This window comes from Solenopsis invicta, chromosome 3 (genome assembly GCF_016802725.1).
Source record: "Solenopsis invicta isolate M01_SB chromosome 3, UNIL_Sinv_3.0, whole genome shotgun sequence".
Taxonomy (NCBI): domain Eukaryota; kingdom Metazoa; phylum Arthropoda; class Insecta; order Hymenoptera; family Formicidae; genus Solenopsis; species Solenopsis invicta.
In genome coordinates this window covers 15,431,990-15,454,070 of record NC_052666.1, presented here as the reverse complement: position 1 = coordinate 15,454,070, position 22,081 = coordinate 15,431,990, and the positions used below count along the sequence as shown (strand labels likewise).

General features: G+C 30.9%; 1 protein-coding gene across 5 annotated transcripts in view; it reads right to left on the bottom strand.

Annotated features, from left to right (window-relative positions):
- LOC105195920 (M-phase inducer phosphatase) overlaps window positions 1–18,853 on the bottom strand; it is an 88,614-nt gene extending 69,761 nt beyond the window's left edge. For 4 of the 5 annotated variants that reach the window (XM_026140321.2, XM_026140322.2, XM_039447684.1 and 1 more), the window contains exon 1: window positions 18,657–18,853. The gene's annotated coding sequence lies outside the window, so the exon portion shown is untranslated. Of the gene's footprint in view, window positions 1–13,414; window positions 13,438–18,656 lie in introns of those variants that run through there. The other variant, XM_039447682.1, reaches the window with a different exon arrangement.
- Between the last annotated feature and the right edge of the window lie 3,228 nt (window positions 18,854–22,081).

Genomic DNA, 22,081 nt, shown 5'->3' with positions numbered 1-22,081 from the left:
ATGCAAAAAAGATTCTATCCGCATCTTGTCCCTAATCACATTTCATCTAATATATCTGTCTGCAATTACGTACAGAAATCCTATCCGTATCTATTCGCATTGTATCCGTCGAGATTTCTATCTGCATTTGTCCGCATATATAAAAAATTAAAACACCTTACTGTCCATAGTCCGACCAGCAAAAATAGCAAAAAGAATTTAAATGGGAAATAGGACCAAAGCATGAAAAAACATTACTAACGTAAAAAGAACTTATCAAAATCCAATTTTGCAACCAATTGTTATAAACAAATTACTAAAAATTGACTGTAGAGGAAAACTAATTACGCCAATCAATTTGACGAAAAAAATGACTAAGAAACATATAACGCTTTCTTAATTATTATAGTTGTTATAATTGTAATAAACAAGTTAGTTGCAAAATTGCTTTATGCAATGTGCTTTTTATGTTAATGTTTTTTTTACGTTCCGGCAGGGACTCTGTCCAAAATAAAATTTCGGTCAAGTTACGGTTATGGTCAGAGATTATTTACAATTTTCGGTTTCGGTTTCGGTTACGGTCATGTTACTAATAACGGTAACAGTAACCATTTCAATTTCGGTCTTTTTCAATTACTAATACGGTTATAGATGTATAATTACCTATTGCAAAATTTAATAATGTATAAAAATAATAATGTATAAAAATAATACACGTATAAATATCATATTATAAAAAAATCCTGTTTATTAGAAACTACATATTTTAATATAAAAATGTTTAAAAATCAATAGAGGTTCCGGATCTTTCAAAATCTTTTTTTTTGTTTTTGTTTTACTTCATTCTTAACAACTTGCAGTATTAATTGTCGTTCTTTTTTTGGTTTAATGTTTCCCTATAAAATAACATATTAATCTTACTCAAATTATCATAAGCAAAAAATAAAAAAGTAACCCTCTATAGACCCTGTAATATCGGTATTTATCAAGAACCTATAAGTAAATATCTACGATCTTAAAAATTCAATTAAAATTGTCAAACTTTTTCAGTACTCTAAAATCCGTATTCATAATCATTTCTCAAATATCAGATCCTAGTCTGTCTTTGTTTCGCGTTCTACATTTTATCATATGCGAGACAAAGACAGACCGAGATCTGAGATTTGAGAAACAACTCTGAATACGAATCTAAAAGAGCCGAAAAAATTAAAATATAATTTCTGCTTTAAAAATTTAGTTTTACATTACAAAGATCTTATTCTATCATATTTATTTTATGTTCACAAATTAAAGGAAAAATTAATCTTTAAAATCAATGCATCTCTATGAAGCGTTAAAAATATTTAAAAAAAAGATGAAATATAGATGCCATGTATCTTTTTCCTTTATTCTTATCTTGTAGAGAGAGAAGTCTACACTGCATGTGCTTTTTCTCCTTTTTTTATCTGATCTTCAATATGATCTTTAACAGTATTTTAAAAATCTGACCAAAAATCTGACCGAAAAAACCGAAAAAATATTTTTGGTCAGATTACGGTTACGGTCAATTAACCTGAACAACATTTCGGTTTCGGTCATAAAAAAAAAAAACTATTAGGATACGGTTATCGGTTTCGGTTTCGGTTCAATCAAAATCCCTCCGGTCCTACTTTCAATTGTTATTTTTTAGCTGTCTTCGCTGGTCTGATTGTGGGCTTTAATGGGTTAATACAAAAAGTAATTCAAATTATAAAATAACAATTAAAAATAAGACCAAAACGTAAAAAAACATTATTAACATAAAAAGCACATTGCAAAAATTAATTTTACAACTAATTTGTTTATAACAATTATAACTACACCAATTAAGAAAGCGTTATATATGTTTCTCAAGTCAATTTTCGCGTAGAATCAATTGACATAATTAGTTTTCCTCTATAGTTAATTTTAACTAATTCGTTTATAACAATTGGTAACAAAATTGAGTTTTGACAAATCCTTTTTATGTCAGTAATGTTTTTTCATGCTTCGATCATATTTCCAATTCAAATTTTTTTTGCTATTTTTGCTGGTCGGACCATGGGCAAGATCGGGTTTTATTTATATATGCGGGCAGATGCAGATAAAAATCTCAACGAATACAATGCAGATAAATATGGACAGGATTCCTGTACGTAATCGTGGACAGATGCAAATAAAAATTGCGGAGTACAGAATGCAAACAGAAACAGACAGAACTTCTGTACGTAATTACAGACAGATACAGATGAAATGTGATTACGAACAAAATGCGGATAGAAACGGACAAGATTGCTGTCTGTAATCGCGGAGAGATAAAAATCGCGACGGATACAATGCGGATAGACATGGATAGGATTCCGGTACATAATTGTAGAAAGACGCGGACAAAAATCGAGGCGTATAGAATGCAGAAAGAAAGGAACAGGTTTTAATTATTTATATAGTTTATATAGTTTATTTTAAAAATATTTAAGACTAATCAAAGGGCTAGTGAGAGTGTTTGCACGATACTCAACACGTTTGTTTCTTTCTGTTCAAATCAGCTTTACTTCAAATATAACTTTTTATTAAGAATATCACAAGTGTTAGATTAGCTCAGTGTTATTGTCGTATTAGGTTATTGTTCCGAAATCTTAGGTTCAAACCCTCCCGCCTCCAATGCGTTTTTAAAACTTGTAAAATAATGTGTAATAGTAATTAGTAAAATAGAATATATGCAATTAGATTAACCTATAATAAAAATAAGAATAAAAAAATTGCAAAAAAAAACAAAAAATTTTTATGATAAAAATTTTTTTTGTATACGCATTTGCAGACAGAAACGGATAAAATTCACAGTTGTCGTTTTTATAGACAGAAACCGATAGATTGCGAAACACATTCTATCAGTTTCTGTCTGTAATTACGGATTAAGAAACGCATAGTAAAGCAGACAGATACAAATAGGATACGTTTTCTGTCCGTTTCTATCCGTAATTTTTACCAGGGTTAGCCTTCTCAGCCACGACGCTCTCTTGGAGTGATTCAAGATTCTAGTACTTAACATACAAACTTCCCAATGTTAATTGCAATTTTTTTTTTTAAATTCACGCTAACCCTTTTACACTTTTAATATACTTGTTCCCCCCTTTCGAATAAACTATAATTCATCTCATTTGGCATTTTACAGTTCTTGCCCATTCCTTGTTAGCTGCACGAAACACTAACACTAAAACTAGACTGGGGTACAAAAATACTTCAAACAAAATATCGATGCGTATAGCTTGGCAGCTAGCGACTGCCTGGCGCGCCGGTCAATTTAAACCCACTTCCAGAAAGCCAGAAAGTGAAAGTAAATTATGAATATATGGATTTCGACTCACAATCGTGAGTCGAAAATGTCCATTGTTTCAGTAGTGTAATTATAATTCTTTTGGAGTATATTTTTATCACGATCATGGCTTCTAAAGTTAATTTAAATTTTATATTTTAAAGAAATAAAATAAAATAAACACGTAAAACATTTTTCTAAATTATTGAAATAAAAATCTAAATTTAAAAAGTGTTATTGATTTTTGTCATTTATAACTGTTCTAATTGCTTAAAATGTATTTTATTTAAATGTATTGTATTATGCACATATATATATATATATATATATATATATATATATATATATGTATATGTGTGTGTGTGTGTGTGTGTGTGTGTGTGTGTGTGTGTGTGCGCGCGCGTGCACGTGCGTGTGTGTGTGTGTGTGTGTGTGTGTGTGTGTGTGTGTGTGTGTGTGTATACATTTATTTATTTATTTATTTATTTATTTATTTATTTATTTATTTATTATACAGGATGTTCATTAATGGTTGTCCCCACGTTTTACCATAAAGAGGTAACTTATCGTTCTGAAAAATAAAATTATGTAAAATTCTTCAGATTATCTAATATTTTCTTACATTTTTTCCAACAAAAAATAAAACTTATAACTTATAACTTATAACTTCTCAGAACAATTCCATAATTATTAAAAATTTTTCATATTTTATTATATTTTTCCCAAAATCTCCCTGATTAAAGTTTTTCTCATAATTTTTATACAAATTGGAACATTTTTCGGAAATGCTTAGAAACTCTACGTCTTCTCGTAGAACTTTTCATACATGTGAATTCTGAAATATTCTAAGATTTCTCATCTCGCAATTTAAAAAAAATACTTTTAACTTCTTTAGATTTTATGTTTTATGAAAAATTATAAAGATGTTCTAAAAAATTATATAAAAAAAATCTGAGAAAAATATTGACCAGGGGCATGCACGTGTCACTCGGTTCTGCTCGGAGCGCGTTCATGCGCTCAACCGAAGTAGCTGATGTTTAAGGAGCATTTAGCAAATTACAAGTGCAGTCGGTAAGTCACCTCTTTATGGAAAAACGTGGGGACGACCATTAACAAACAACCTGTATTTCAGAAAAACAAAAATTATTTTAAATAATAAGAATTAATTTAATTTTTTAAATTTACATTTTTTTCAATAATTTAGAGAAACTAATTTTACACATTTATTTTGTTCAAATTTGTTTAATATAATGTACGTTATGCATATATCAAAATTATTAGCGAAACAGAAAAAAATTTTCCAGATTTTAGATCATTTTTGAAAAAATTCTAGGATTAAAGCTAAAAAGAAGCACTAACAAAAACAAAAAGTATTAAACTTTTTTATTAATTAATTAATTAATTAATTTTTACTAATTAATTAAACAAAATTTTGTAAATTTCCGTTCTGCGACATTGTAACGTCTTTAGTACATCGGCAAACCGCGTATTTATCACAAGAGTGTAAAATATCGCCTCTTATTTTGAAATACACTGCTGTAAATTTTTTTTGTTAAATAAAAGTTAAATAATTAATTCTTTGTTCTTTGTTATTGTATGATCGTTCTCACCCTCCAAATTCCATCCGCCCACACTTAATCATTCCTGTCAATGCCGTGGCTGAATGATCAACTTTTGAAGCCGTGAAAGACTACGGTTTATATCGCGAAAATCATATGGAGCGACTTGTAACATTTTATGAAAGAGTAGCACGCTCTCTTGTGCTTGGCACCCAATTTTTTTCGTCGCAAGTTACCGTGTGATAACAACATTAAAATTTCTCTAACTGCCGATCCGTGGACTAACGACAAAGTTGTGACCGCGATTACAATACATACAGGGGAAATCTTACAGTTGCTGTCGATAAATCATCTCTTATGGTAAAACGTTAATACAGAAATTAAAACACACTAAAACTCACATATACAGTGCATATAGACAAAGTGTTCGGTAAAGTTCACTTATGCTTTCGTGGGCTGATAAAGTAAGTCAAACCGAGAAAAAGTCCTTTACCATTTTTCAAAATTCGCAATAGCTACCAAGATAAAAATTAGCAAAGTCGGCGAATGAGCGTGTACTTTCCCTACCCACTGCACACGGAATCGCCCATCAGTCGACAAGCTAGAAGCAGCCGCGGCAGGCGACGTGCTGAAGAGGGAAAAGCAGCAATGTCTATCGGCTAGCGTAAGATTCCTGCTCTGAGCTGCTCGTTCCCTCACTGCGCCGCCTGCTCCCGGCTAAGGAACCGCTAGGTAGTCTCCGCACGCGGTGGGTAAGGAAAGTATGCGCTCATTCGCCGATATACCAATTTTTATTTCTGTAACTATTGCAAATTTTGAAAAACGGTAAAGGACTTTTCTTCTCAGTTTGACTTGCTCTATCAGCCCACGAGAGAGAGCATAAATAAACTTTACCAAACACGCTGTATATACATATTATATATGTCGTAAGCAAATACTTATTTTAGAAAACTAGTATCTGACTAGGCAAATGCTATCTGTCTAGTCAAATAGATTACGCTCGTTTATTTTAGTGGTTAAATGCTGTTTCCCTAGTCAGATGCTATTTGACTGAATCGCTGTTAAGCAAATAGTTTCGATAAAGTATACGTTGATATTGCGATAATTATAAGATTATGTTGCAATTGTTCTGCAAGGTGTTCTCTTCAAAATTCATCAATTTTAAAATTATATAAGTACGTTTTCTTCAAAGGATACCTGTCATACCAATAAAACGTAGCGACTTAGATGTATTGTTCCACTTGGGTTTGCGACTTTCCACATAAAACAAGGGCTATTCCGTTCCCTGTCGTGCTCTCGCGAGCGAAACGAGATCTACAGGTGTACTGTTCTATATGAGAAAAGTTGCAAACCTATATGGAACTTTCAAAAACGCGTCAAATGAGCCTAATTTCATCAAAATCGAAAGTGGTGGGGGTCTTTTGCACATTCACCCAAAATTGATTTCTATTTTCCTAAACAGCGTTCAGGTAAATGATATTTGCTTAAGAAAATAGCATTTAAACACAAATGAGAAGTAAAAGTTACTTGACCATGTAGATAGCATTTGCCAGATACTATTTTCCTAAAATAACTATTTGCCTACGACATATACGAGGTATCCCAAAAAGCTCGCATCCCTTCTTAAAAGCGGATTCTTTGGAAAATTCTGAAAAAAAATCTAATACAAAAATGTAAAAGGTATAATGGTTATCAAATTATTCGCGATTAAAGTTTACAAATCAGAGTTGATATTTCGCGCGTTCAGACATAGTGACATGACAAGGTACCACAAGGGTACCTCTTGAGGATATTGAGGTTGTCATATAAATATATAGTGACATTTATACGCGACTAAAAATCTTTATTTTTTTAAATCAAAATGATATGTATTAATATTTTTTACAAAATTTCTTATTTAAATCTAAGTGATATTTACTAAAAATATATATCTTGAAATTGTGTAATCTAATAAAAATGATATACGTTTGTTCAAAAACATGTATGAAATGTTTAAGCTTAATAAAAAATTTTTAATGCACAAAAACATGGCGCTGCTAAATAGGAAAAGATACCACCACTTGGATTTTATTAAAAAAAATAAAGATTATTAAAAATTATTTATTTCAATAAAATTTTCTCATTTCTGTTAAAATATAAATTATTTGGGTTAAATTATATTACAAAATTTTAATATATTTATTTTCAATTAAATACCACTTGGGTTGGAAAATTTTCAATGACAACAGAGAGATGGTAGCAATTAGATTTTGTATAGAAATTATTCAATTTTTCTCATTGCTTTTCTTATCTAGCAGCGTCATGTTTTTGTGCATTAAAAATTTTTTATTAACTTTAAAGATTTCATACATATTTTTGAACGAACGCATATCATTTTTATTATTAAATTACACAATTTTTATTAGATTATACAATTTCAAAACATTTATTTTAAGTAAATACTACTTAGGTTAAAATAACAGATTTTGTAGAATACAAATACTACTACTTGGATTTTGTAGAAGTATATTGTCTTTATAATAAACGCACTTTAAAGATTTTATACATTTTTTTTAAGAAACGCATATCATTTTTATTATTAAATTGCACAATTTCAAGATATTTATTTTAAGTAAATACGACTTAGGTTTGAATAAGAGATTTCGTAGAAAATATTAATACATATCATTTTCAATGGAAAAATAAAGATTTTTAGGCGCGCGCACATATAAAGCGCCTTTTTTTACCTTTTTTTGAAAAGGTAATTTTGTACTGATATCCCATGTTTTGTAGTGTTGATATATATATTTTTTATATATTTTTTGTTATAAAAGTCATAATTTCAACTTACAAGTAAGATTACAAAAGATTAATAACACTACAAAACACACACGCACGCGCACGCGCATGCGCACGCACACACGTATATTTATATATGTAAATATATACAAAGTGTCCCTGTAAAAGTTCGGCAACGGTCAAATATCTAAAAAACTAAGCATTTTAGGAAAATATGTTTCAGACAAATGTTATAAGATTTTTAAAAATCTATTTATTGATCTTATCAGTTTGACCTTGGATGACCAAGGTCAGATCAAAATCACATTAACGTTTTTAAATGGAACACTATTTTTGATTCCAGAATCTAATAGCTGAAAACCTTTCCAAAACACTATAAAAAAAAGTTTATTTTCACTGAGTACTTTCCGAGTTGTGAGGCTTGAAAGCTACGGTGTACTGGAACTTTCAAGCGTCATAACTCGGAAAGTTTTTAATGAAAATAAACTTATTTATAGTGTTTTGGAAAGCTCTCAAAATCGACTACAAAAAAATGCAATAAAAAATATAGAATGTTAGGGAAATACCAATACCCTTTAATTAGGGAACTACCAATACTTTAACATTATATTTTTTATTGCATTTTCTTGTAGTCGATTTCGAGAGCTTTCCAAAACCCTACAAGAAAGGACCCCGTACATCTGTTATAAATTTTGGGTCTCAGTCAAATCTTCTCGTATTTTGGGAAATTATAGTTCCAAAGGTCCTAGTGATTAAAACTGTCAATAAGCGCGACCTCCTAAAATTAACAGTTTTTGAGATATACTTACAAGGGGAGGGTCAGGTGAGTCACCCTGGGATTTCAATCCCAATTTTTTTAGTTATTCTGGAGACAAAAAAAAAGTTTACGTCTCCCGGCGTTTGATCGAATAGGCCTTAGTTACGAAATAATAAATTTGTGAAAATTGGCCATACCGCGGCGCGTCATATAAGCTTTCCTGGTAACTGTTTTCCCAACCAGTGCAGTCCGTTCCGTGCGTTAGGTGCTTGCTTCACAATCCGAGTAAGATCCGGGTTCGCTCCTGGATGTGTGCAATATATATGTATATATATTTTTTTTTAAATAAGTGTATTTATTTATCTTGATATTGATATAGTATGCAAATTTCTAAAACAGAAAATTTAATTTAATATCACTTTCTAAACATTAATTTAAATTTAATTTGAAGAGAATTTGAATTCAAGTAATAATATTTGAAATAATAAATAGATAATAATAATAATATATAAGTTATTTGAAATGGATAACATATAAAGGCAACGTATCTAAATTTTCAAATTGTTTAATTTAAAATTTAATTGGAAATAATATTAACAGTATTTTAAAATTCTAGTTTTTAAAATAATTAATCGTAGAAGAATACTAGTGTTAAATTTAAACAATTAAAAATCCCCAAACGCCGGGAGACGTAAACTTTTTTTTTGTCTTCAGAATAACTAAAAAAATTGGGATCAAAATCCCAGGGTAACTCACCTGATCCTCCCCTTGTTAGAGAAAGAAAAAACTGTTTTTCTTATTTATTTCAGAAAATATTTATTTTACAAAAAAATGTGTCAAATAAAAAATGAAGCTCGTGATAAGCTCTGCAAAAAAAAGTCATATGCATATTTTATCTAACTCCAATACTTTAGTCGTTATAATAGAAAAACTGTTTTAAGATGAGCTTTTTTTATTTTCAATACTGTTTTGCCTGAAAAGTAAACAGACAAGGGAGAGGGAGAGACTTCCATGCAAAGCGAGGTCCACCCCCTCCCCTGTCTAGGATCAAAACAAAGTCTGCAGTTTTCGAGATATAACTGGTCAAACTTGGCTAATTTCCATTATTTTGAACATTGAGCAATATAAATAATCTTTGTTTCTCGGTCCCACATGATCCTACAGACTTAAAAAAAAATACTTAAATAAACCTTATAACATGCAAAATAGGGCTGCCATAGTGGCGTTTTGCTTTGCAACCTCAATTGTTCCTAACAATAAACAATGAATAATATCAAATGGATAAAGTCAGTGTGCATGCATTTTTCCCGCTTTTAGCAATACTCAGGTTGAACGACATGGACGTAGCGGTATCACAACTCCTTCCGGTGCTTGATTTGCGTGAGTCCCCTTGCCTCTCATAGTTTAAATCTTAAGTCAGTTCCTTGATAAGGAGTAACAGAAATTATAAACAAATTATAATTATTAACAGAAATTAACATAATTACAATTATTAATAGAAAGTAACAGAAAGAGGATTAACATAATGTAATGATCAATCGTATAAAAAGAGAAAAGTTTTGTTTATACAAAATGATGTTCCATCCAGGTAAATAAAGTATTTCAAACCTTCTCCTCCCGCCTAGGAGTAAAACGAGATCTACAATTGTACTGTTTGTAAACCCATGTGGAACAATAAATCTGTAGATCTCGTTTCGCTCCTAAACAGGAAGAATGGACCTCGCTTCGCGTGAAAGCCCTTCCCTGCCCAAGTGTTTACTTTTCACGCAAAACGATACTGAAAATAAAAAAAAGCTCATTTTAAAACAGTTTTTCTATTGTAACGACTAGAGTATTAAAGTTAGGTAAAATATGTATATTACCTTTTTTGTAGAGCTTATCACCAACTTCATTTTTTATTTGACACATTTTTTTGTAAAATAAATATTTTCTGAAATAAATAAGAAAGACTGTTTTTTCTTTCTCTAAGTATATTTCAAAAACTATTAATTTTAGGAGGTCGCGTCCATTGACACATTTAATCAGAAACCTGGAACTATAATTTCCCGAATTACGAGAAGATTTGACCGAGAACCAAAATTCATAAGAGATGTGCGGGGTCCTTTATTTTCGTTAAGTACTTTCCGAGTTATGACGCTTGAAAGTTACAATACACTGTACCTTTGAAGCTTCACAACTCGGAAAGTGCTCAACAAACATGAACTTTCTTTTGGAAAGGTCTTGACACCAGCTATTAAATTTTGGGATCAAAAACAGTATGTTCTATTTAAAAAAATTGATGTGAACTTGATCTGAGTTTGATGACACCATCCAAGGTCAAACCAATAGTTCCTTCTTATGTCCCCCTCGAAACCATACAACTTTTGTCTGAAATATTTTCTTGTAAAATGCAAAGGAACGGAAATATTAGAAGTGGTCACTTAAAATGGGACACCCTGTATATCAATCGATATACACATATAATCGTAAAGCATTATGTATATGCGTATGTGATGTAAGTACGCAGTGTATTTCAGGATTAAATTCCTAACTTAAAATATAAATTTAAAATCTTAAAACAATAAAAAATTTTCTCTGGAGGTATGTCTACAAACTTTGTTTACTTTACCTCGTCACATACGGGTACAATGTACTTTATGCGACTTTTTACGTGGCTGTAACCTTTTTACAATATAATTTAAAGACTTGCAGTGAAGTTTAAAAAAAAAACTAACTATTCATGGATACGATAAGCTTACAAAGGCATTTTTTGCATTATTCTCGATAAGAATGTACAAAAGTTTAAAAAAGGTACTTAGTACTTATAGATGGCTAACTCGTAAGTTTTCGGCGTTTCAGACATCCTTTTATTTTTTATTAAAGATAATTTACATTTATTGGGTTCCTGAGTAAAAACGTACACGAAATTGTAGAACTAAAAAAAAAGTTATTCTAGTACAATATACACAATACGTACCAATTATGTGTAATATTTTTTTGCTTTTAACGTTTCGCATACTAACGCACGCATACACTGTAAAAATTTTGAAACTCTCTTCAAGGCTCATACTCCTTAATTATACAAATTATACAATACATACAAAAATAATATTTATTCATTACAACTCTATCATATCATATTGTTTAAATAATAAAATTTTGTTCATTAATTGTAATATGATATGTTAATTTTCGATACTTTTAACAATTAAACTTTTCGAAGCGATTCATATCGTACTATTTTTTTGTAAGTTTAAAGGTTTAATTAAGAAACTCACCGTTTTATTTATTTCAAGTTTAAATTTAAAAAATTTGAGATTTTTTTATTTAAAGTACTTGTAAAGTAAATTTTTTACAATACAATTTCTTTAAAAATTTGTAATTATTTAAGAATAAAACATTTTTAATTCAGATTTTGTTTATCGTCTTTATCTGATTCTGAGGTATCAATTTCACATAGCTAAAAAATATGCTTTCAGTTCAGAGATGTAGCGTGACAGAATTCACACACCTATGGATGATGGTGAGAAAGATAATCAAAAATAAGGATAGCGAGCTAGGGTTACAAAATATTGACATTTAAATATTTTCAATATAAAATTTTATACGATTATTAGATTATAATAAATTAATAGTGCTTCAACAACTTTATCACTAGAAAATGTGTATAAAAAAAGGTAATATAATTATAAATTTAATAATTATTTTGTTCAAAATAATGGTCTTGAACACTGATAATGAGGCTTGACATCTTTCTTTCACGACAGCAGTGGTAGAATGACAGCTTTAATTATTTCACATTCTTTGTAAAAAATTAATGTTATTAGACAAACTTTTGTCCTGATAAAAATTTTTCTCATATTTTTCTTATTCTCTCTAATTTTCCATAAAATTTCTCATAATTTCTCATATCAACAATCATAATTATGAAAAATTCTTTATACTTTTTAATATTTTCTCACATTTTTCTCCAAACATAAAATATAAAATCTCATAATATCTCAGAATGATCTCATAAAAAATTATGCAAAATTTTTAAAATTTGATTAATTTTTTCCCGAAAATTACAATAAGAAAATTTACAATTTCTTGATACAATAACATGAGAAATTATATAAAATTCTTCAGATTTTCTAATATTTTCTCATACTTTCCCAAGCAAAACTAATTTCATGGTCTTTGAAATTTGCAGATTTAAAATTTTATGAAATTATGATAAATTATAAAAAAAAATATTTGGAAAGCTAAAATAAGGAAAAGAAACTTCATACAATGTTTTCTGACTTTTTCTTTAATTATCCAATTTATTTTTTTAATTTGTTATCTTATAATTTCATGAGATTTTAAATCTGCAAATCTTGACCGCAAACAAAACTGGATGAAAAAAAAGTAGCAACCTTATAAACGAAATAGAAAACTCTGATGAAATGTGAAATAGATTATATGAGATATTCTAAGAAAATATTAAACGTTATGTATAATAAAATATGAAAAAAAACACAATCTAAGTGTATAAAAGAACATTTAAAAAACTGAAAACAAAAACTGTAGAAAATTCCCATTTTCTTATTGAATTTTATGAGTATTTTTGAATATTTATAAAAAAACGATTATTCTATGAGTAAATATGACATTATTTATCAGAAATTATGAGATATATTCTGATAAATTATGAGAAATTTTATTAAAAATTATGAGAAACATTTTTACTAAAATATAGATTTTTTTGTTTAATAGTATCCCAAGCAAAAAATCAGTGGCAAATTTGGAGAGCGCAAATCAAGTGCTGCACAATCAATCCATCGATTAAAATAATAAACATTTAGTCATAGACTTCTGACGCAATGTGAAGGACAACTATTTAATCAAAACCATAAATTCTATTAAAAGGTATTCTAGTGTAAATATCCATTTTTAAAATGATCTTTAAGAGTTAAATTTAAAAAAATGGTTAAACGTAAAAATAATATTTTACATTTATTCATGTTTAAAGTAAAACCTCAAATTTGTGCAAAACTTTTTATTGAAAATTGTACAAAGCACAGGACATACAGCTCATGAAATAATGTTCTTATCGGGCGTGGTGATTGCCACCGTCCTCGTCATCTGAAAGAAATGAATACTCTTTTATTTTTTTCTTTATTTTGAATATGACATTATCACTCGGCACTCTAATAAATAATAAAAAAAAAAAAAAATAGCGGCGCTTAAAAAAAAAGTACTCCGATTTTCACTAAATAATGTTCACTTCTTGCGGTAAGTGTAAAGCTGGCGTATTATTTCGTGGAAACTTACTAAACATTGAAAGTTCTACCGGCATTTTCAATAGTTCTATAGTTCTTTGAAAAATGAGTACATACGTTCAAGACTATATAAAAAATAATTTTTCAGTGCAGATAATTCTCAAAATCCGACCAGCGTCTCAATCACATGCATGAAAATTTGGCTTTTTTAAGAGATAAAAATTATTTAATAATAAACGAATTGTGCATATCATCAAAGCTCTTTGAAAAGCATTTTAGTATACTCAGAACTACTCGAGAAATTTTATGGAACTGATAAAACTCTCAAAGATCGACTAGAGTTTCACCCATTCCTGGTATTTTTATCGGAGAAGTGGCAGACTTCTTCATATTTTGACGTTACAAATTACTATACAAAATTTAAGAAAAATCAGAATCAGGCGTTCATTCAAGTCCTCTTTCAGAGTATTGTTTTACGTCAATTTCAAAGTAAACTGGTTTAGGTAATGTTAACATTTCTATAAATTTATCAAATTAAAATTATTTTCTAATAAATTGTTTTAATAAGTAATTGTTTAAAGAAATTTACAAGTTTCATTAATTAATTAAAATTATGTCTCAACATAAAGTAACAGTCCCATAAATTGAAGCTGTATTGCCGTGATGACATAATTTTAATTTATTATTAACAATCGTAATTCTATTTACATTATTTTTCAAACAAATTTTCGTATCCGAGTAAATTTCTTTGTGTAATTAAAAATTAAAACAGCGCGCAACTAACCGTGGTATCCCGTATAGGCGCATAGCAGGGGACACCGAGTTTCTTCATGGTAGCACGTCGATTCGTGTCTTCTCTCTCGACCCAGCGTCGAACGAGGAAGATGCACTATCGAAATGCTCCCCACTTCTTTCTGTCCGCAACCCGACCTCCGCCGCGCTGCCGCAAAACACGTACGTGCACGGCTTCGCATGTGTGCGGCAGCCGAGCGTCAGCGCGGAGGGACACCATTTCTGCCGGTGCGTGTACCCATTTTGTCTTAAGCACTTTTGTTTTTCTTTAATGGCCAGAATTATTTGTTTTATCTCTCAGGAATTATAGAACTATTGGAAATAAAACTAGAACTCTTAATGTTTGAAAAGTTTCCACGAAATGATACGTCAGCTCCACACTCACGCACACACGCACGCACGCACGCACGCACACACGCACACACCTGCTCGCGAAAAATAGTAATTTTAAAAAGATCAAAATTTGTTGGAGGGTCAAACGATAGCTTAATACGTGCACTACATATATGCAAAATTGCAAGTTAATCGGTCCAATAGTTTGTTAGAGAAATACACGCCCGATTTGAACAATCTCATATCAAGAAAAATACGTTTAAAGGTTCTCATGCAGTTACAAGGTGAATAATTTCGGTAACTTATCCTTAAGCCCAAATCACACTAGCGATTACCAATTATGATTGATGATTAGCGATTGAAATTTGACCAAAACAAGAAAATTTTAGTTTCTTTTATTTTGACTGGCCAAAACTCAATCTTTAATCTTCAATCTTCAATTTTCAATCGCTAGTGTGATTTGGACTTTAGAAATTTTAAAATTATAATAATATGCAAAAAAAGTCTTTTTTTTATCAGTCAGAATATTTCCTTAAGCTGATACCGCTATTTCAGCATAATCGAATGCAACTTATATAAAAATTAATTGCTGTATTTTTATTAATTATCTTATTCCTGATTTTTTGTTCCAGGCAATTTGTTACACACCAAAAAATGGTCTTGCAAGTACAGTCACAATTTTTTGGCTGCAAAAAATTAACTAAGATAGATAAATGATTAAGCAAATATTGTGATATGAAATATATTTAATACTTAACCAATCTAAATAACAGACAATTTATATCGAAACTGTAAAATTTAGAAAAAAAATTTTTTGTGGCACCTATTCATGTTAAAGCCAACCATACTTGTTATAAAATTTAAGTGTATAATTGACAATGAGACCTCAATTTTCGAAAAAGTATTGTTGTTAAATGTTACTGCTGTAAATTCTATATATGACAAACAATATTTCAGCAGATACAAAAAATAACAATAAATTTTTGTTGACACTTAGAAATCTATCTACATTAGCAAAACATTTTCTTTGGTGTAAAAAGAAGTCGTATTCCTAATATTAAAATTAGCACAGCTATAAAGGAAAAAAAAAACAAAAAATTCAAATTTAAATACGCATTTTTATATTATTTTTTTCCTAATTAATTAATTTCTTTATTTTCGATTTTATTGCTCTAGTCGTTTCGTTGAAAACACTATTTTGGAAAGAAAAGCAAAACAATTCCTGGTTTTTTTTATGTTTGCAAAAACTTTAATCTTAAGCTAGTATCCATTCTTTTGCAGCAAATCTGCCAGACCAAAAAATCAGGAATAGAACAATTAATTAATAAAAAATAGTACTTAATTTCTATATATAAGTTGCATTTGCTGAAATAGCTGTATCAACTTAATAAACATAGATTTTTTCTCATGACTAGTAGAACATCTTCAAAAAGATTATAAAAATCCTTATTCAGAAATTGTAGAAATGTGTCCACATTTGAGTTGAGATGATAAAAAGTGGAAACCTATTAAAATATTATTTTAAATTATTATTATAAATATTAGCATTAAAATTACCTATGATCTATGAGATGTTTAATGCTGTGTTTTCACATATGAAGTCAATGTCATATATTTAATTTGATATAGAACATTATTTTCTATTATTTTCAATTATACATTAAAATTCATGTTGAAAATACAGTTACGATTTGCAGGATTTTCGTGCAACCAACTATAATTTTCTCTGATTCAAGATGTCTCTTCTTATAAAAGTAGTGTCATGCATACACAGAATTTTTTGAGAAAATTGTAAATTACGAACAATTTCCTTTAAATATCAATCAGAAAAGTCTTTGCTGAAAATCTTGAGGTAATAAATGTATCCATTGATATAGGTAACATTTGTCTACTGTGAAAGTTGTCCATACTGTAATTATTGTACAGTAACTTTATTATTATTACCTATAATTTTAATTGTCAATATTTTTTATACAAAGACAAAACAAAAACATTTACGGGCATACTTCTAGAAAAATATTTTCTTATTTTGAAGTCCTAAATTCATATTTTAAATCAAGAATTGGTCTATGTCGATTAAAGTAAATTTTAGTGCTAAAATAATAATTTCTTAAGTGATTTTATATACATTTACTACTTCTCCCGAACTACATATTCATATTCTTCTACATATTCATTGATTTTAAAATGCAGCTCTTAAGTAAAACCAAAAAAGTAATATCACAATATTAAAGTGCTAATCAATTTAATAATTTTAATGCTGACAAGCATCTATATAATCCCTCCTCTCCTCCCCCATCCCAAAAATTGTGAAGAATTTGTTAGAAAATATTACCTTAGTCAAGGTTTAAACTATTACTTCCTTGTAGGAATCTTATCCAATTCAACTACTAAGATATGTGGTAATATTTATCACAACAACCAATTAAGAACTACGTTTCAAGACTGACAAATATGCAGGGTGTAGTTTGAGGGAACTAGTGTATAAAATGTATATAAAAACAATTAAAAAATTATTATTATTTGAGCACTAATATCCACTTTAACTGGCATAGACAATTCTTGATTTAAATGTGATATCCTTCACAGTCTTATGAATCTATTGATTATATTATATTGTTCATATTTTAAGTTATGATATTTAATCCTGAAACATTCTGTGTGTGTTTTTGTGTGCAAACATGTATAAAATCTACATTGAATATATATTGAATCAATACTGAACAATGTTCCAGAATGTTGAATCGCAATGTTTGTAAAACATTTAATGAAATATTAAATGTTTCTACAATGTGTTACCAATATTGAATCTAATATTTTAAAACTTTGAATCAACATTCATAATGTTGTATTTCAATTTTTGAAATTTTGATCCAATAATTGTACGCATATTAAAATTACTTCATATTATCATTAATATCATAACATTGTATAAGCCTATAAATTATTCTGGCAACTTATTAGTAACAACACAAACTTTAAATCAAATGATCTCAAACCACCAATATAAGTTATAAGTTACTACTCTATCTCATCAAATTGTAAAAGTATCAATTTGTCAAAAAATATGGACTCAGTTGCTACAATTCTGATAGCAACATGTTTTATAATTGCAAGCAACATGTCAGCAAATGCAAATGCAGACATGTTACTGATTAGGTATAAATTGCATTGTATTCTTTGTGATCGAATAAACCAAAGATTTTGTTTATACAATGTTGCTACTTCAAAAGACACCCATAAAGTATAGAATATTGCAAAAATATTAGTGACGTTGTAACTTTGCAATATAATAATGTAGAGACATAAGATTTTTTGCAAAATTATTTCAGCAATGTTGTAGCAACGTGTCAAAAATATTGTGAAAAAAATGTTTTCTATTTCACTGGTGCAATAAACTCTATCGCTAACAAATAAACACAGCAGAGCATAAAAAAATCATACAAAATAAAATTAAAAATACAGCATTATGTGATTTTTCACATTTTAATGAAATGATTCCTTGAAAAAATCTCTAACAATCTCTAATTAATTTTAAAAACAAACAAATATATTTTGACAGTAAAATATTTAGTTCTGCTATGTAAAGATTAATTCAGAGACACAAATTCCTGGAGATTATATGTAATAAAATGTACTAATACAATTGCATTTGTCATATCGCAAAAACATTTTACCATTGCTACAATCCTTTCATGCTACATGGGTATTTAAGATAAGACGATGAAACGACGCACATTGATAGAAAAAACGCAATACCACGACTGTCGTGACAATCCCTTCCACTACTATTAATTCTATCAATCAGCACTAAGCGATCGTGTGACATTCTCATAATCATGATATTACGGTGCAACTCCGTGTTGATAAAAAAATCGATCGCGTGGATTCAAACGTGGTAAAGAAAAGTTCGTAGACCAACTTACATTTTCATCCAAAATTTAAGACGAAGTACACAATGCAAAAATGCACGCCACGGCCAGTTGCTCGTCAGTCTCTGGAGCACGACCGTGACACGCGCAACGATAACGCTCAGCTATGTTCGGCGGCGATGACAATCGACGACGCGAGCACTGCACAACGTCCAACGACGTCCAACGACGGCGACGACGGCGACGACGGCGAGAAACAGTCGCCGCATACTCGGCGGCACGGCGACGACGGCGCTGACGCTGTTGTCCTCTCCGAGGGCGCGCGACCATACGGAGGCGGGCAGAGTGCTGCTGGATGGTGCAACACTCGCCGGGCTATCATTAGACGCGTTGACGTCTCGGCAAGCAATACCGGGATGAATATGGCTAAATGTACAAATGTCTTCAGAACACGGAAGACGCAAACATGCAACACAAAACAACATACGCGTTGATACTCGGGATACACGGGACACACGGGCGGCACTAATGACGGCGGCGGCGACAGCACCACCGGACGACGAGTCGCGCTCACATGATCCAACGAGCGTATGTAGCGATCGCGACGAGAAGCGCGCATTACGAGCACCGCTTGCCGTCGCGCGTCGCAACTATTACGGCGGCAGTTGGACGTTAACGCTTGAAATCATTTATTGTCTAGTAACGAAAAGATCGATGATGATAGATCGACATCCGTGCTCGTGTGCAATCATGCACAATATTGCTCTCTGTACCGTTGACCACCACTGACCATTACTGACCGCCATTTTGTTCCGGACCAACAATAGATCGCGCCATCTTCTGTATGCTTCGGGTGAACTCGAAGATCCATTTGTATACAAGGCGGGATTTTTAAATGTGTAATCTTCAATTTCCCTACAAAAGCTAATACCACCGACGAGAGACTGTTAAAGACCGCTAACCTTACGGGAGTTTGTATGACTGTTAAATTTTTAATGATAAACTGACAATACAGTACTAATTTTATAATTTATTGTTATCTTGAAGTTTCATAGATATGCTTATGTATTTGTAACCCAAAAATTCTCGATTTTTATTAAAAATTGCAGTTTTGATGTTAACATGCAAGTTTGATTATCGACAGAGATAATAACTGATCAAAAAGAATTACAATTTTGAAGCAATATACAATGATATTATTAAATATAAGTATGCATATTTGCTTATGAAGTATTTGTATAATAAAAAAATCAAGATTTTAATAACGTATTACTCAAATATTTGTATTAACAATCATATAGTCCATAACGTCATTGCTCTTCAATTACCCCCGGGCCCCTGCGGCCCTAGTAACGGCCACGAAAATTTACCCAGGGTTGACGGTCTTTAATAGAGGTGGGTCCCAATAGCGCACATCCCGATAGCACACAAACCACTCACAATGGCAGATGCCTAGAGATTTTCCGTAGGTTGGGTTAGATAAGTCAATATGATTGGTTGGTGGGCTATCGGGATGTGCGCTATCGGCACTCACCCCTTTAGGCCCAGTTTCACAACTTTGGGTTTAACCCGAGCTTAGTTGAACTACCGTCAAGTTTAACGCCACGGTTAAACTTCTATCGCGTTTCACAACCAGATTTTAACTCTAGGTTACGTAAACCTATAATCTATGCGAAGAAACGTCAACAGACTTATCTTTCTTCTAGAACAAGTAATGTGATTGGTTGTTACCGAAGAGTAGGGAATGAGATATTACAGGTTCTATACACCAAGGCAAAAAATAATGAACAAATTTAAAAGTTTTAAAGTTTTCTTCTTACATGTTTTCAAATCAGTTTGAACTAAACAATTAAATTCAATTGTTACTGTAAAAATTTACACTTTATTAAGTACATTAAACATTGGAACACTAATTAGAAAAAAATTTCTCATAAAATAAAGAACAACAGATTAGAATAAAAGACAAAATTGAGTTTTGAAAAAAATAAATAAATCTAAAAGACAGCCACTCGAAATAAAAAAAAACTGTTCTTTGGAAAAACACATATATGGTCATCGTAATTATAGTATGTAATCTATAAGTACTAATTTAATAATATTACAAAACTATTTTTACTGTTCTGTTTTATGAGAAATTTTTTCTTTGATTTCTCTTAAGACTGCAGTAACAGATTCCTTGGTTAAGCGAAATCGAGCATAAAAATCAATGTCATCAAATTCTTCAAAATATGACGGTCGTCTTCTAATTATTTTCGGGCGTCGATTTATTATTTGCACAAAATCTTCATCGTCAGATGACGATAACATATATTCCAGAGCCATATCTTGCAACATAACCTTTTTACAATTCCGTGGAGATATCAGCCATGAAGTACAATACTCGAAAGATTATTGAAAGCTGTGGCGCTGCAGTATTAAACCTCGGTTATCTACCTTAAACGCCCGAATTTCGCCGTTCAACTTTAACCGCAGTTTAACAACGTTAACCGAGGTTTAAGACAGTTGTGGAACACAATATTTACTGTAAACCAAGTTTAAAGGTTTAAACTCCGGTTAAACTAAGTTGTGAAACTGGCCCTTAATAGTCTCTCGTCGGTGCTAATACGGATGCTTTTCAGTTGCAATATCCCTAGACACTTTCGTGCACACGGCGACACAAGTTGCATTTTAAAGGGCCTCGCACATGAAACGCATAACATAACATAAGCATAACATAAGACCTATGGGCCAATGAGCATCCAGCATAAAGTCGCCATATTGATTTACCTAACATTTTCATTATGCCTGTTCTACAATAGCAGTAAACACAAGAGCGTAAGGTTGTAACGTAAGAAATGAAAATTTTTCATTTGCTTACGAGCTCTTAAAACCACGCCTTACAACCTTACGGTCTTGTGTTTATGCTATTGTAGAACAGGCTTTAGTCCGTTAAGCGTCTCGCACAAAAAATGCATACCATGACATAAGCACAACATAAGAGCAATAGACCAATGAAAATGTTATGTAAATAAATATGGCGACTTTATGCTGGATGCTCATTGGCCCATCGATCTTATGTTGTGCTTGTGTTACGTTATGCATTTCATGTGCGAGGCCCTTTAGTCTTATGTTGTGCTTATGTTATGTTATGCATTTCATGTGCGAGGCCCTTAAGGGCTGTGTTCAGATTCCTCACCTGGGGGTCTATCATGTAACATTTCCCCTAGGGCGGAAACGTGAAAAGTGAAAAGTTTTACGTAAACTACACGATCATGTACACCCAAGGACTTTGATTCTGTCCATGGGGAAATTTTTCAAACTGAAAAGTCGCTATCTTTCTACATACTTACAGTTCATGATTAACGTAACGACCAACAAGCTCTAGTCGTTTCATTAACCATGAACTGCGAGTATGTAGAAAGTGATGACTTCTCAGTTTGGAAAATTTCCCCATGGACAGAATCAAAGTCCTTGGGTGTACACCCAGCGACTTTGATTCT